The sequence below is a fragment of the Drosophila mojavensis genome, unplaced genomic scaffold (assembly GCF_018153725.1).
Source record: "Drosophila mojavensis isolate 15081-1352.22 unplaced genomic scaffold, ASM1815372v1 contig_81, whole genome shotgun sequence".
Taxonomy (NCBI): domain Eukaryota; kingdom Metazoa; phylum Arthropoda; class Insecta; order Diptera; family Drosophilidae; genus Drosophila; species Drosophila mojavensis.
The window spans coordinates 6,932,274-6,950,383 of record NW_025318907.1 but is presented as its reverse complement, the minus strand read 5'-3'; the positions used below and the strand labels follow the sequence as shown (position 1 = coordinate 6,950,383).

Genomic DNA, 18,110 nt, shown 5'->3' with positions numbered 1-18,110 from the left:
ATATTTATCTCTTAGCCTCTCAGCATAAACATGTATAAACATCATATTTTCAAGTATTAAACTGACAACTTCCTTAAATTTTGTCAGATATATAATATTCTGAATATATAAAGCGCCGCTCATGAACAAGTAAAACAAATGAAAGGAAGCCAACGCTTCTAAGTAAGCTAAGCAAATTTCTTTAATTTGAAACTAATAAGCTTTGCGTATAAGCTAAGCCGCAACACTCTGACAGCTCCAACACTTCCACATACTTCAACAAAAAGTTATCTTTCTCCCACTTTTAGCTCCACGTCAACTCTCGTGACTTTCGTGTTTGCTCACGAGCTCCGCCTCAGCGCGTGTGGCAAATGCAGAGCCAAAGCGCAAACAGGCGCAACTATAAAAGACAAGACAATTGCAACCAGCGGCGCTTTACACACACTCACACACACACGCACTGATTATGTCGTAAAGGGTAAAAAGTTCTGATTTTATGATTGAGGCAAAAAGTTGCAAGTAGAAAATTGTCCCGAGCACACATAACGCATGTGTATTAGCGCACGCGAGCGTCTGTGTCTGTGTGTGGGTGCTGTAAAACACTTCCACTTCCGTTTCCGCGTAACAGCAGGCGCAAAGTATTCAAGTAATTTGTAAGTAAAGAGCCAGCTCCTATCCCTCTTGCCTTCCCCCTCTATCACTCAGTTTCTCGCACGCCTGCTGTGCAGATAAGCATAAATGGCGTATTGTTGTTTTGTTAGTTGTTGTTGCTGCTGGCAGCGAAATGACAAACGAGACGCCTATAAGCATGCAATATAAGAATACCAAGTGAAAAAAGCTTTAAAAAAAACAACAAAGCAAAAATATATATACACATATACATATACATAACAAATAGTAACGTAATAAATCACGCGACTCGCAAGTAAAACACACACACACCCAAGCATCTGCATTCATTAGCCCAAGCATATCGGCAGGTTGACAGGGCTCAAAGATGAAGCTTGTCACTTTTTTTAATACAGAGTATATCTGCTCGCTTCCAAATCGTCTCAAAAGACAGGGGTTTCACTTTTAATTAATTAAATAAAATGTGCTGTAAAAGTATAAAATTTATGTTCAGATTCTTCAAATCATAATAATAATATTAATAATAAAAAATGAAAAATAAAAACAATATAATTCTGTCGAAAAGAACAGATTAAAAACGGAATGAAAATACATTTGTCGTATTTCGGTTTTCAGAAAAGAATTGAAATTTAATGAAAAAATCTGCTAACACCTAACACATGTGTGCAGTTAACTTATTTGTTTTTTATATTTATTTTGTTTTTTATTTATTCTTATTTTTTTAATTTTATTATTTTTCAATTTATATTTAATTTAATTTTTTTAACTGAAACATTTATTTTAAATTAAATATTAACAAATGTAATAATTATAAAATAATCAAAATAGTATTACTTTTAGATATATTTTATTATATATATATATATATTTTTAGATAATAGATAATTTAATTAAAAATAATATAAATAATCTAAAATATATGGCGAAATAAAGTCATTAATTCTGTATACTACTCAATAATAAATAACATTTAAAAAATTATATTCCGTCAAGATGATAACAAGAAATTATTAAAATATAATTAACATATTGATGATCTAATAGTTTTATTAATACAAAATTTTCTAACATTATCAAGCGAGCGAAAACTCCTTCCAAAAATATCAAACTAACTTCACATTATCATTATTATATTATTTAATGATCCCTACGAACCTAAGATCCATGTGATCCCTAAATGGTATCGTCGACCTCACCAACTTTTGGTTATAACAATTTTTACATTTTTCAGTCACATTTTTTGCTGTCGTTTGTCACCGGCCCGCAGCTGGGCTGCATTTGCAATCCCTTGCTAGTTCAACTTTTTGGCTGTCAAATTAATGTGGCTGTCAACAGCTGACAGCCAGATTCACTGTATTTGTCAGCAGCTCGAAAACGACGTTGTGTAATTGCATTGATAAAATTTATAAAAGAGTGAATAAAACACTGCACACAGACGCTGCTCAGGGATTTCGGCGTGTGCGAAGCGTGTGCTTTAATCAGATACCATATGTATATACAAGTAAAAGTATATTTATTTAAAAATGTTTGTATATATGTGTGTAACCGGAAGTGAATGCATTTCGAGTTATTTGTCAAGCCATTGTGTCTTGTTAATGAGTTTTTAATGGGCAAATGGTGAAAGCACAACTCTTTGTGCATTTCATTCGAGTGGATACTTTACAGTGCCACGCCCACGCCACCGATACCGCCCCCGCCACTGCTATGGCATACGGTCATTACTCAAACCTTTGCTAGGCTCGCTTAATTTCATTGTTATTTACTGTAAATCAAACATAATACGATATTATGACCGCGTCCACGCTGCGTATGCTTAATTAAAATATATATTAAATAACTGATTGCTGAAACACAAACCAATCATTGCATCAAAGTGAATGCAATTTGCGCACATTCGACAATATCAATTCGCAGCTCTTGCGCTCCTGCGGCCACAACGATTTCACCTATAAATCGAACGTTAACCATGAATTTTCGATATGTTTCGTTATAATTAAAACAAACCCATAAACCGCTCAAGAATATTTGCAGATAACATTAATTAAGATATGACGATAAACTCCATACGAGAGTTTCTGATTTATCAGGAAGCAATTGTTATAAATGAACAAAAGCTATACAGGTTCTAAATAAATGTTCCTAATTAATTATTATACCCTGAACCCATTGAAAATGGGAAATCAGGGTATAATGGTTTTGTGAAAAAGTATGTAACGGGCAGAAGGAGGCGTGGCAGACCCCACAAAGTATATATATTCTTGATCAGCGCGACGAGCTGAGTCGATATAGCCCTGTCCGTCTGTCCGTCCGTCCGTCCGTCCGTCCGTCCGTCCGTCCGTCCGTCCGTCCGTCCGTCCGTCCGTCCGTCCGTATGAGTGCGTCGATCTCAGAAGTTATAAGAGCTAGAGAGCTGAAATTTGGCATGCATACTCGTGTGTACCATACGCAGTAAGAGTTTGCTTTATTTTTTTCGATAAATCATCCGATAACATTTTTATCGAGAATAATCGAAAAATTGATTTTGTTTTTTTAGCCTAATTTGAACACTTTTAGACCTGGAGTCTTCAAATTCGCGTTGTATATAAAGTTAATCGATACAAAGATTTTGTAATTTACAGATTTTGGATACCACGCCCCCTTCTCCCCCAATTTGTAAAAAACGCATTTCAAGTACTAGAGACTTGTGCTTTGGAATGTACACACATATTTACCATATGATTACGCTCTAAAAGTTTCATTAAGATCATATGTCTACAAAAGAAATTATTCAACAAATAAATTCTCATAATATTGCCCACACTGCAGCGCAGCCCAAGCGCAGTCGCTGCTTACTGCGCAGTTAGCAGAGCGCGTTCTAATACGTGCGTGTGTATGTATGTGTGTCGAAAAGAAGTGCAGACTGATTAGAATATCAAATTAGAGGGTTCAGGGTATCTCCTAGTCGAGCAGTCTCGACTGGAGCTTTCTTACTTGTTTTTATTTGCAACTATATTTGTATTCTTATAATAATATTCCTTTTATCATATTTAAATTTTCTGGTGTTTAGCATTATTAGCTTCGAGTAGTAATAAAACAAATATATAGTTAAAACATACATATGTTCAATTTCAATTCAGGTGCATTTCCATTGCAATTGACTACTTCTATCATTTGTATGGGATCTGATAACATTGAACTGCGATCTATATGGAATTGTTTTTTGCAATTATGCAATAGTTGGGTATGACACTCACTTAATTAGCCATTTAATAGCTTAATTAATGAGGGATTTTCCTCCTACACATATTTACCCTGAACCCATCCCTGTGTACCTCCTTCTATCTATCCTTTCTTTTTCTCACTTCTCACTTACTAGTTTCTCACTTCAGTTGCGTTCAGAGCAGAGTTTTCAACAAATTGGCCGCACTTCAACTCCATAATGATTGTCACGTTTATGAAAAAAGAAAACCCAGCTAGATTGAGAGATAAAAAAGTGCTCTATGGCTCTCACTTTCCCTGGCTGTAGACTAAAAGCTCGACGCTTATCTAATCCAATATTATGCGCATGGCTTACGCTTGCCATCAAATTGAGTTTAAGGCAAATAAAGATGATATTATGATTTACGTGATGTCTGCGCAATATTGAATAGCAGATTTATGGCCAAGCAATAATAACTTAAAATCATAGCGACCTGTTTATGGTCTAGAAAATCAGAGCCACAAAACATTCAGCAAATAAATCAGCCCTAGACGCGGACACTGGCAGAGGCAAAGGCAAAGGCAGTGGCATCAACAGCAGCAGTGGCAGCTGCGAAAAGCGGTAAATGACAGGACAGGTACGCACCGTTACCTTTCACGCACATTTCCCCAAAGTAATCAACGCCATCGCCGCAAACAAAAGGCCAAAAACGCAGTCGTCGGATGTGGGCCATATGGCTGCCAGAGGAAGCTAGTCCCCAAATTCAGTTGGCCAACTTTAATGGGCGATAGTCAAGTGTTTATCTGTGTGTGTGTGTGTGCTAGTGCGCTGCTGTGTGTGTGTTTGGGGTCGACAGGCCTGCTACTTAGGTACACATTAACTTTTGGCCTTTTGTGTTGAGGCAAACGCTTTGTCTGCCCTGCTGCTCAATTGTTATCTTAGGGCTAGACACAGCTGCCATTACCTTACATTGTTTGTCTTCCCATTTTTAGTCTTTCTTTTTTTTTTTAAATTATTTAAATAAATCAACGCATATTGTTTGTGCCTGCCCCTGCTGTCCATATAGATTGCAGGTGATTTAATTTGAATAGCATTTAGCTGGAATTTCCACTCTGCTTGTAAAACGACAGCCGCGGGATGCATTCGCGCGTTGGCTTAATCCGAAAAACAACCTAAAACGCATTGTTGTAAAAATTTACTGACAAACTTTATTGGCCACAACTGTGTACCCACTCAGCCTGGCTATAAAAGCATAAAGGCAGCAGCCACCCAACCAGCCTGCCTATTAGATTACTTCAAATAAATGCTGCAACAAATCCCATAATCGTGTTCCTCTAACAATTTGCAATTTAATGTTATTAACAATGTTTGAAAATTTACATTTTGAGCCTGGAGAAAATGGAAAATGGAGAGAATAAAAAACGAATTATCGAATGATAAGCAGAATTTAATAAATTTAATAATAATAATAAACACATTTATAACGTTAAGCAATATTAGTATAACATAATAATAGAAATTTATTCCTAAAAATGAGAAATAAATGCTAATTCGTTCAGAACAAATTATCAGGACTGAATTATATAATATAATATAATATATAATATACAGTCGAAACGAAAGTCGAGATAAATCGAACAAAATTCTATCCCCTTGAATCAAATTCGTTCTAGATAATTCTCAATAAAAAATAAATAAATAAATAAAAAAAAACGGATTCTCTTGTCGTTTCAAATTAAATAATATATTCAAAATAAATAATAATGGAATAAATAGAAATAATGAATAATATTTGTTTTGAATTTTGAAAGTTCGATGCATTAAGATGCATATTCTGTCTTAAATAAATTAATTAGTTAATCATAAATGAACCAATAATTAAAAATTAAAGTAAATTATAGTTAAACATATAATTATTTAATAAATACAAATTTATAGTCCCTGTTTCATTTATTACATAAAAAATACCGATTAATATACTCATCACATTGATCAGGGAACCGCGAATGGAGATTCAAGAATTAATATCTCCAAGAAGTAATATCAAGAAGTAATATCTCCAGGAGATGAGCTAATATATTTCATGCATAATTTAAAATGGTCAATAAATATGATTGAATTCTTTTTAAAAAATTAAGAATGCACGCAATCCCTAAAATGTTCAGAACTTTTAACTATTCAAACAAATGCCAATGAAACGGAATTAATTAAATGTAAAACCAAAGTTGGGCAGCTGCTCATGCTGCACGCTTGAATGAAGTTGCCAAGCTAAGGCTGAGAGCAGACCGACCAAAAATGCCAGACACAACAGATATTTCTGGTATTTCGCATGACATTTTATCAAAGGTTGCCCGGCCAAAAGAATAAAAAGAAAATAATGTAAATAAGATAGTGAGAGAGAGAAAGACAGACAAAGAGAGAGAGAGAGAGAGAGAGTGAAGACTGGCAGCCGCAAAAACAGATCCTGACGATTGTTATGTCGATGGGCGTTTGGTCTGAGTTGTTGTCCTGGCATATGTACTACATAGTTTTGCGTTATGACTTCTTACCGACTCTGCTTCTTTTTTTTTTTTTTTTTTTTGCTTTATTTATGATTGTCAATGTCTGCCAATGACAGGCACGACTAGACCAAACAGACAGATAGACAGACAGAGCACACAATAGAATCCAGCTAGTGTCTGTTGATTGGCACACTTCACCGGAGCGAGAATTATTATTGCTGCTATCAAGTGGGCCAGCGTTGTGCTTCAGCCATCGATTTGCCATATAAAAATATATATCTAAATATATACAAAACTATCTATATGAGCTGCCAATTAAAGCATAAACATTTAAGTCGCTTTTTGCATGCACTCAAACCTCACAACTTTACGGATTTGCAACTTGTTGTTGCCTGAAGTTGAATTTGGCCGGCTGCTGTTTTTGTTTCTGTTGCTGTTGGTGTTGGTGTTTTCCTTTATCTATATTTTTAAGCTATAAATAATTATTTTTTGCCGGGCTCTGGAAATGACGAGCAGAACCGAACGACAAAACCTTGACAACTTTGCGAAAGTTTTATGATAAGTTTTTGCCTTTTTACTTTGCTGTGTCGTGCCAAGAAACCAAATAGACATTAGGCCAACAGTTGTGAACGGGCTGTCGAGTGGGTGTTTTGTGTGGGGGAAGTACCCGCAGTGTATGTGAGTGGAGAGTGAGCGCGCTGACAGAATGAGAGAGCAGCCGCTGCATGAGGGGACAACAGAATAGTTAACAGTCAGCCAAGTGTACAGTGGTTCGAGTACTTCCGAAAACTTCCTGATGACAATAAATTGTATGATTGTGAAATAATTTAATTAATCAACTAAAAGTGTTCACAGTCGAAGAAAATATATGAATATATTAGCACTTTAGAGGAAATATTATCAAAACTCATTAAGTAAGGTTTTTAAATCATTCGATCTGAATTGATAAACTTTTTTTTACTAGTTCTGAATAATTTGAAATCATTTTTATTTAAATGCCACTGTGAAATGATCAAAAGTCATCTCTGAAAACCTGATGAAAGAAAGTGGACCGAAAAGGATAAACCTAAATTTCATGTAAAATAGTGCCAAAAAATGCCACTGGACACATAATGTGTATTCAGGGTGTCTCCTATTTTGTTGTTTAACACAGATCGAAATTTTACCGGCAACATTGTTTTTTAAGCGAAACTTATTTTCCCACAAAACCTGTTCGTTATGCGAAATTTTTATTGAGCGAAGATCCTCCTAACGTAGGAATAACTTACATGAAACTGTCTAAACATTTGATAGGCCGATTGATAACCATATTTCAGTCATTTCGTATTATAAATTATGTTTATAATTAACGAGAACTAATTTTTTGTCATTCCTCTAAATTTTAAGTAAACAACCGCTTATATATATTCCTTACTCTCTTTTGAATTTATTATAATGTATACTACTATTCATCCTCTTAATATTATATCAAATATATTCATATATTTACGACTTTACAGTCCATACACTAATATTTATCACAAATCTATTAGATTTTGCGTTTTCTACATCTGAACGAGTCGGAAAACCCAGTTGTCTGTCTGTGTTCAGATTTGCTTAATTGAGGTATTTCAATCATTTTAAATATTATATTAATAAATATATTAATGTAAAATATATTATATTTCTGTCTGCACAGCGCAAAGACCTCTCCAGCCTAAAGAATGGCTCCCGCAATAAATGTCAGGATTACCTGAATAAATACAAAATGAATAAATTTTTAAGGACTCTGCCTATCAACAAGCACTCAAGCAATTTGCTTTTAATAAGCTCAACGCCCACAGTGCCGCGTGATGTGGCAGCTGACATGCCACAAAACAGACAGGCGCCACAGGGTGGGTGCTGGGCAGGGGGGGTGGCAACCAGCCAGGCAGCAAAAAAGCCCCCCATGCCACAAGAAATGCCTTCGGAAGTCGCGCCAATTTGAACCCAGTTCTATGAGGCAAAAAATAAAAAATGAAAATATATGTAAAGAGCAGCCAGCAGGCAGCTCGGGGTTTATGAACTTGTTCAACACGTGTAGTTGGCTAAGAGCTGAGAGCGAGAACTTTAAATGCGACGAGTTAATTGTGATAAAAAAAAAGGCGTATCAAATTATATGCACAGCCATCAAATGGTACACAGCCCCTGGCTGTCATTTTGAGTAGTCACTGTAGCTAAGCCAGCGCCGTTTAGTAGCCCTTTTTCGCCAGCGGGTACTGGCCTATAAAACGAAAAGTCAGAAATATTTCTAGACTCTCAAGCTGTTGAGATCTTTCAATCTAAATGGCTAAACTTTCAGTCAAGTCGTGTTAAATTTATCGTCACTGCATCTTGCTGGCTGCCAGCGCACATAAACTTGGCCAAAATTGTTCCCGCCAACTATAAAAGCCATCCACAGACACACACACACACGCATACATACACACTAAAAGATCCAGAAACACACTAAAACTCGCAGCCCTTAACTATGCCTAGTTATAAACAAGCAACAATCAGTAGATTTCTGTGTATGTGTGAGTGTGTGTATGTGTTCTGGCTGTTGGTTTCGTCGTTTTGGGCTTGTCGGCATAATTTCTACTACATAGCACATCAGCAACAGCAACAGCAAAAGCAAAAGTATCAGCAGCAACAGCAGCAGCGACATCAACTAAAAGCATCGTTGAACGTCTTCAAAAACTGTTGTTTCGCGTCAAAAAGTTACAACAATCAACATTAACATTCATGCGTGCATCTAGCCGGAAATGTTTCAACATTTAGCCGCAATGTGCCCCACATGTCGTATACGCAATGTGCCACACTTCAACCAAATTTCAACTATGAAAAGCTGTTCCTAGCTTGCTTTTCTTTTATTTTTGTGGGATAGATTTCTAGTTTCACAAGTACTTCAGTCTGCAGACTAAAAGGGTATCATAATATGTACTTTTAATTTAGTCTGACTTATTTGGCGTACGGTTAGTTAGGAACCTAGCCTTAGGTCGGTTAATGTAATTAAAGAATTAACTAATATAATTAAATAATTTGAGTAGCATTACAATTAATAAATAAAATTTCTTTAAATATCATATATTTGTTCTACAAAAAGATATATTAATTAATGAAAATATGTAAATACAAAAACAATAAATTTATTTTTTATTTTATTTTGATCATTATTCAAATTATATATATAAAAGGAGAGGTTTTTTACTTTAATGTGAGGTTATAAATTGACTTACGACTTAGATGCGCATTTGTCCTTTCGAACTATGCAACTCAGCGAAAAAAATTCCCCTCGCAATCGTCAATTTAAGCGCGACTCTGTCTTAATTATGTCAATCTTATAGCATAACCGCAGGAGTGAGTGCTGTTGCGGTTTTATTTATAGAGTCGAGAAGAGCTGTTGACCTCTGCCCTGATGCCACATCCAAAGCAGAACCGCCACAACCATTAACCACAAGAAGAAGAAAGACAACACCTGGCATACGCACACGCACACATCCGAGCCTTTTGGTACAAAATAACAACAATGTCTTTGTATATTATCTGGGCTATTGATTGATGGCTTTGGCTACCTTATCTCCCTGGCAAGAGCCACATACAAATACAAATGAAAATGCGAAATGCGAAGTGAACAGCATCTGCGTAGGTAGACAAAGTCATTTACCAGGTAAAATCAACAAAAATCATTTGCTTAAGCTGCTCCTTCACGTCACGGCCAATAAGGACTGTTTTCTTATCAAAGATACATCAACATGACAGGACACAAAAAGGACTCGGATATTGAGAAGGCGGCAGTACAGAATTAAACGCTAACAATCTTGAGTAAACCACATCATATTAAATACAAATCTAAAGAATGAATTGAGAATTTCGAAAATATTGGATGTTTTTTAAGCCAATTAATTTGAAATGTTTATTAAAAAAGATGTAATATTTTAATAAATTATTACTTTAAAAAATAAAAATAAATTAAAACAACTGAAACAATTAAAACTTTAAATAAATTTAACTTATAGCTTCTAAGAAAATGTTGATGACATAAAAAATTTGAGTCTTTGGCCACCTGTCTAAAGTTGATCTTAATTAATCCCTTAAAAATAAATATGTATGAAAACATGACTTCATAAATATATTACTTTAAATTAAAAGAAAATATTTAACAGTCTTTTAATTTATTCAGTCAAATTTGTAGAAATTTGTATTTCTATATTTAGTAAAATATTTATTACATTTATATTTGCGAATATTTATTTGAAGTCTATTTCAATAATATTAATAATGAATAATAATGAAAATTGTGAAGGACTCACAGCCAAAGCAAACCCTCGCAGCCAAAGCAATCCATCAAAATTTAAATGAAATGAAAACAATGCTTTTCCATTTTATTGCGAGCCTATCAGGATAACTGGATAAGTCACAGCAAATGGAGTTAAGCCAAACCAGAGTCCAATGTGGCGACAGCCGAAAACGTAGCCCAGCTCAAGCCAAACGCTAAAACAAATACACAAACAGAACCGAAACCTAACAACAATTTATTATTTGCCCATTTCTCAGCTAAAAGCGTTCACGTTCCCCTTCAGGTTCTCAAATTCCCATTTGCAGTTGCTTAAGTTAGTCAGAGAACCCGACGGCAAGTGAGAATATGCAAGTTTGCTTTTACAAACTTAAATAAATAATGAAATTGGCATTCAAAGTGGACCAATACGGTGCTGGTGCTTTCTTCGGGTGCTACTGCTTCTGCTTCTGCTTCTGCTTCGACCTCTGCTGCTGCTGTTGATGCTGTTGTTGTGGTCAATAGCTAGATACGTATGCAGATGAAATAGGTTGGCTTACATTGCGGCCGGCCAAGCAAATCCATCTAGATCTGAGTCCCTGCTCACCTCCTTCCCAATATAAAGTCAGAGCAAAGCGTGAGCCTAACTGACTTGTGCGTTCATCAGTCATTTGTCTGGCGCTTGGGTTTGCGGAAGGGTCGGTCATTACCAGCCCAAGGGGTGAGCTCAGAAGTCAGTCCTTACAAAATCTACAAATCGGAAATTTCTCAATCATATTTAAGTGACGTCTAAAGGATGAAAGCAGTGGGCATGGCTGAACGCCTAGAGTTGGGTGCGTGTCGTGTTTGCATAGCTGACACCTAAAGCCGAGTAATCTAAAAGTTATGTTTCGGACAAATATGCGGTTACACAATTCTATCTCCTTGCAAATAATACAGATAAAGATGCGATCGTACTACTAAACCGAGTCGCATCATTGCCTCGGAATATATTGTAATTTGCAAACCCTTTCGTAGGCAAGCCCATGTGAATTCTGGACTCTGACTAAACGTAATAAGAACAAAAGTTGAAAGGAAGTGTTAAATAATTATTTTCGGAAAATATAATTAATGTTGTGTCAAGTCGAATTTGACTTTCTTTGAGAGTGTTCTATTCCTAGAGCTCTAAAGAAATAACTATTATTGGGTCACTTCTTTCCAATTATTATCTCATCAGCAATCAGATACGAATTTTTAATTCATTATTTTATTTTTTTATTTTCAGTACTAAATTCTCAAGTTACAAAACGAACTTCTTAGTGTCTAGAGCATCTACCAAATCGGCTCTTCCTTATCGCATATAAGATAAGAAAGCGATAGTTGTACAAAATGAGAATCTGATATATATATTGACATGTTTCGTTCGTATAGTGCTGAGATTTTGCCGTGTCTGGCTAAATATTTGTGACACGCGCTCAACTCTCATAGGAACTGCAGCAAAACGCACGCCCACTACCATTAAAACTAAGGCCGCTTAGGCTCCGTTGGCCCTAGTCGACCTTTTTATGGCGTGAACTTAATAAAATATGAAAAACCTTGCCGTAGAAACGCCGAAACGCAGAAGTCGCTCGGCGAGGGGCGAATGAAGGAAAAAAAAAAGAAATCATATAGCTACGCCAGGCACTTGGCAAGTTTATGGAAGAGCTTAGCAAACAAAATTATATTCAATTTCCTTTAATGGCTACCATAAAATAGCAGTCAGCAAAAGTAAAGCCAGAAAAATCCGCCCAAAAAAAAAGAGAACCGACAAAAATTGAAGGCGTTGCGGCGCAAACTTGCGAGAAATTCCAGATATGCCCAGACCACTTTTCCTTCTTCTACTTTTTTTTTTTTTTTTTTTTTTGGGTAGGTAAGCAAATTGTTTGAAGTATTGTTAGTACTTCACATTGGCTTATGCTTAGATGTATGTTTATAGCGATGCAGTCGGCTTTGGGCCATAAGCTCAATTAGCCAGCTAATGAAAGGACGACTCAGGCTCAGCTAGAGGTGTTGAAGTGTGTGGGAAACTTGTCAAACTTGTCAAACGAATTTGCATATCAACAAAAACAGCCCAACTAGTTCAAAACGGCATTTCCGGCAAATTAATATGCCATTTTCCAGCCACATTCAATATATGTGTTTGTGTGTGTGTGTGTGCGTGGGTGGCGCACAAATTGTATCAGATTATTATTAATTAAGCACCATTGATCAAGCGAGCTGCCGGGATTGGTGGGCTGCTTAGTGTGAAAGCCAAATTAGTGAGCATTTGCATTTGCAATTTGCAATTTGAACTAGTTCGCTCTTTGCTTACACAAAGCCTCGCCAGCTGCGAGTTGCATTAAATGAGCAGTCTTTAGCCACAGCTGTCAATGGGGATTTACATATAGCGACACATGTGTTTGTTTGGTAAGCTTAATATGCATCACAGATAATTATTTGCTAGTTGCATTTACAATATGTTATATACGTTATATGCAAATGTTGCAAATTCTCCAAGGCTAAAGCAAAATTTGATTTATACAATGGGCCATCGAACTAATTTAGATTTATGAAATAATTAACAGCAATTTATGGTAGTTTATATGAGGTAAGTTTATAAATGAAACACAATTTGATTTAAACTAATAGCTGATTCAAATTCAATAGGCGCTATATCCATTATCTAGAGAATATTGTTGTTATTTATTTTAATTTTTTAAAGTATTAAGTAATAAAAGAAAGTATTATTTATTATTCCTAGGATTTTTTGTTTATTACGAGTTTTTGACTTAAGATGTATAGGTTTACTTTAAAGAAACGGACAATAACAGAATTCATAAAAGCTCTTATCTGTATCCCAAAAAGTCAATAATTCAACTATTGGATAATTTGAAACCCGGTTTTCACATTACTGATTTGCCATTGTTGGACGGATGAGGATTTCCTGTTGCCGTTCATCAGCGAACACACAAAACCTTTTATTACATTAAATATTAAAATTGATTGGAAAACAAGGTTTAAAACCATATATATTTATACACATATATATCCTGTATGAAAACCACTTTATACATATCAATAGTTAATTCGCATGAAATAAATTCACATGTTTATGAAATGACATTATTTTCGCGTAAGCCTCGAAGCAAAGCCGATAAAGTTATCCAATGGAAACATGGTCTATCGAGTTAATCAGCACTTCAACAGGCAATAAATAATGCGTCTAGAGTTGCCACTTACACCCACACACACACACACATGTGGAGTTATTGTAGGGTTTCGCTTTGGAAGCTGTTCACTCGCACACTTTGAGGCAAACAGTTAATACATCAAATGCGAACGTCTTGACAGCGACAACGTTTATTTTTTGTGGTCTTTTATGGGCCTTGCGGGAGGGCTGACAACTCTGAGTATGGTTGCCATTGACAAGCCGTTTGACATGAAATGAATTGTGAAATTAAATAGGCAGCACAAAATGACAAAGGCTATTGAAGGGCTGTCACAGCCGCAGGGACAAAAGGATGCGAGGCGAGTGCTGCGGTAACAAATTGCTAAATGATTTTGACGTGAGTAGAGCAAAGGGCGTAGGATTGGCTGAAGCCAATAAGCGTTCTAAAAAGCCAACAAAGAATCCATTGGACCTAACACTTGAAATCATAAAAAAAATAAAATTAAAATAAAAATAAAAATAAAAATAAAAATAAAATAAAATATTCAATACATTTCGTGTTAGACTTTTCGAGCCTCAGTGCACTTACCAGCCAATCATTGTAGCTAGATATTTCAAATTGCAGAAGAGGAAGAGTGGCCTGTCAATTAGCTGATTGCACACAAAAACAATTCACAAAACTAATCACACACGCGGCGCTTTAATCAAACCAGATCCAGATCCAAAGCCAAAGCCAAAGCTGAAGCCACACACACAGTTGCACACCGACACATATATACGAAATCAAGAATTGCCCAATGGCAAAGCTTTTTTGGACTCTTCCTTCGCTATCAATTTTTGGCAATCGTATTTCCAGTTAGTTCATTCGCTACGCGCTGTCTGCTTGCACTTGTATTCAAAATACCGTTAAATAGTTAACACAGCGACGCTCACTCGGTAACGACAGTGCAACGCGTTTCCGTCAGCTGCGTCTGTGTAGCCAGCCGACGTCGTACTGAAGCGATTTGGCGTGCAGCAGGCGCTTAAGAATGCCAACAGCCGAATGCGTTCCAGATTACGTTCCACATGTGCCCAGGCGCAGGCGCCATGCGCCGTGTGGATGTCATTTAAAAAACGTTTGATTTTCCCTCTTTTTTTGATGTTGCGAATTTTTTGAATGGGGCAGTGCTTAAAGCAAACTTTGTTGCCAAATTACATTTGATTTTTGGCGTTTCATCGAAATACGAATACGGCCATTCAATTATGCACAGCTCACAGATGTGACAGGGGCTGAGTGGGAGGCACCATGGAGCGTTGCATACGTCTTAAGCTGAAAGCCATTGACATTGGCTCCTCCCTATCGCCAGGAACGAGTTGTTCTTTTGTCCGTTTGCAGTAGAGGGATTTAGTGGCGAGCAAATAAAGTAAACAAAGTGTTATTAGCTGCAGGTTGCAGCTGTGCCTGCCACACATACACACAGTTTATTTCTGTATGTGTGTACAAGCGCAGCTATAGATGGAAGAGTTTCGCACCACACGACTTCAATGCAAGTTGCTTCCAACAACAACAAAAATAATTTTGACTATCCAATGATTGAATTAAATAGTATTTCGGTATTACCAATCATATTTATACTCATTCCCGAAAAGGAATAAAGTGAATATTGGTTCCCTGAAATGTTGAGTTTGCGCTGAGCTCGAGCAAACAGAAACCATTTCGCCATTATTGAATCAACAGTCTTCGAATTTGAAATATTCATACTCCGATAAATTATTAATTATTATTAGATTGAGCCGGTATATTTAAAAGTTACAGCCTCAGCTACGAAAGCACGAGATTTTTTAGTCCCATATCGAAAATGTTACCAATGTTTTTATTAAAAGCTTCATCGATGTTCAGTTATTACAAATTTTGTACATCCTCAAATTTGTAATGTAGCTATATATTCCAAATAAATTTAATTTAAAAAACATTTTGTTTTAAATATCATATACACTTAATTTTAATGGTACTGATTTTTTTTTTTTTTTTTTTTTTGAAACTCAATATCAACAATTTTATCATCTTTTATCAAAGCTCTCTCCTCCTTTAATAAAATCGTATCATACTGATCAAATACCGAAAACGTATGATCAATAAGGGATTTGACCACACGGAATATAGGGCCTAGTGATCCGGTTTAGGTTTTGCTATGTCTCAATTGTTGGTTTATATGAATATTATTTATGGCATATACGGTATGTTATTTCGGTCATACTTAGACATATTACATTGCCAACTTTACATAGCAGAGTTGGTATTGCCATATATATTTCTTTTTTAGACTTGCCAACGCTAATTAACGTTTGCAAACTCTATATACCGACTCCGCTTATAGCGTCGGTACAGCTATCGAGACGTAGAATCCGATCCCCGGATTAGCTTAAAGCGTCTTCCGGGTATACCGACGGTCCCTTGAGCGTCGGTTTAACCTGACTGTGCTGTATATTCAAGTCTATATACATATTCCTCTTTTTTGTTTCGTTGTAGATTGCATTTGTAAGAAAGTATACATATGTTAGTTTATGTTTTTATATATTCCGGACTAATCATTCAATTTGCATAACATTTTCTCAAACTGTCGCACTCAGAAAATTTTAAGAATTTTAAATTGCTTAAAATAACTTTAGTATTTCCTACATTTTTATTAGTTTGAATTCGCTTTCTTCTATAAACTCCATCAGAAAGCAAAGTGTTTTGCTGCCACACCTTGCTCGCTATTACCCCATCCCCCAACCCCTTCCCTCATCTTAGACTGGCTGGCTGCCTGGCTGGCTGACCCTTTGGCAATTCTAGAAGCTGCATAAAATGCGTTCGCAGTTGGCGCTCGAGCTGCCTAAATGCAATTTCAATGAGCACAATTCCCCCTACCCAAGCGCAGTATAAATATATATATAGGTATATGTATATTGGCAGCCGTGCGGCAGTAATAGCCAACGGAAGTAATTGAATTTTGTGCAAACGAGTTGAAGGACGATTTGCCGGCACAATCGCAGCACTCAATTTATTTTGCAACATTGTTGTTGCTATTTCCACGGTTATTCTTCTTGTTGTTGGCTAAATGATTTTAACGGCTAAGCAGCAACGCGTAGCTGCTTTAAATGTGGCTTTGATGTTAGTGCCTAGGGTCCTTGGGCGGTGACTTATCAAGCGCTCGTCAGCCATAAATCGCCAGCTGCCCAATTGTCACGCTCAGTCAAGGAGCTGCCCAAGCGCCACTAATTGCATGACAACAGGGCGCGACAGAAACAGATAGAGGGAGAGAGAGAATGGGAGAGAGATAGACAGAGTGAGTGTGAGTGTGAATGGGAGTGGGAGATACAGGTAATCCTACACAGGCTATTGATGACACTATCCATATCCACACAATGTCTACTCGGCGGAGCTCAGTCGCTTTGTGTACTTCCCCAAGCAGGCGGCCAGCCACAGCAATTTTCGTCCTTCGTCCTGCCAGCAGTTTGGTTTATTAATGGGCCCAGACATACACCGGACTCATAAATCAAAGCCTATGAAATCAAGAACAGAGTATAAGCTATAACAGCGGTCGGCGGTAATTGGTCGATAATTTTGTCTAGCTGCGGCTTTATCAACCCTGACAATGAATGGCCATTTGAATATTTATTTAAGAGCTCTTCTGTCCCAAGAGTGATTCATGAATTGCAATGATTTTCTTTTCTTAGTCTTAACTGATGCTGAGCTGTAATAATTGATAGCCGAATCGATTACAAATATTGTAACCGAGAAAAAAGCTAGGCGGTTAAGCGGTCAAGAGTACAATTTAAAATACGAAAAAAAATATGTAAGTACAACACATATTTCCGTGATACCAAAAATCAAACAAAACACACCTAACTAAAGTATTTAAAACCAGAATATCTTAAGTAGTATTCATATTTCATATTTATTTTATTTACAAAAGGTTTTAGGGATAATCAACTTTTACTCTAAGCTAAATAGTAAATAAAATATTTTTTATTTATGCCATTGTATCTGCTCTTAATATCTGAGATCCATAACGTATAGCTGACAGAAATATATTGAACACCATCACAAGCAAATGGAAAAAAGTGCCGATGAGAAAGAATTTTATATTCCTATTTATACACTTTTGACTAAAGTAAATGCGAGCATCAATCCTTTGCCAGGAAAAAGCTTTAAATAATAAAATAAAATTAGAAACAAAATGTAATAATATTAGTTATTATTAGTTTAGTTAAATAATTGACTATTGATTACTTGATTTTTGCTTCACGCATCTAAGTACAAAGTGCAATGATTGTAAAGAAGTCATACGTCAGTAACAGCGGCAGCAATTACAATAGGATTCGGACTAGGGTGACACGTATGGAATAAATTGGCCTGCT

The 18,110-nt window shown here is 36.2% G+C and overlaps 1 protein-coding gene across 2 annotated transcripts in view; it reads right to left on the bottom strand.

Moving 5' to 3' along the window:
* Positions 1-14,717, bottom strand: part of LOC6580934 (pneumococcal serine-rich repeat protein) — a 59,712-nt gene extending 44,995 nt beyond the window's left edge. For both annotated transcript variants that reach the window (XM_032729903.2, XM_032729904.2), the window contains exon 1: positions 14,317-14,717. The gene's annotated coding sequence lies outside the window, so the exon portion shown is untranslated. The remainder of the gene's footprint in view (positions 1-14,316) is intronic.
* Between the last annotated feature and the right edge of the window lie 3,393 nt (positions 14,718-18,110).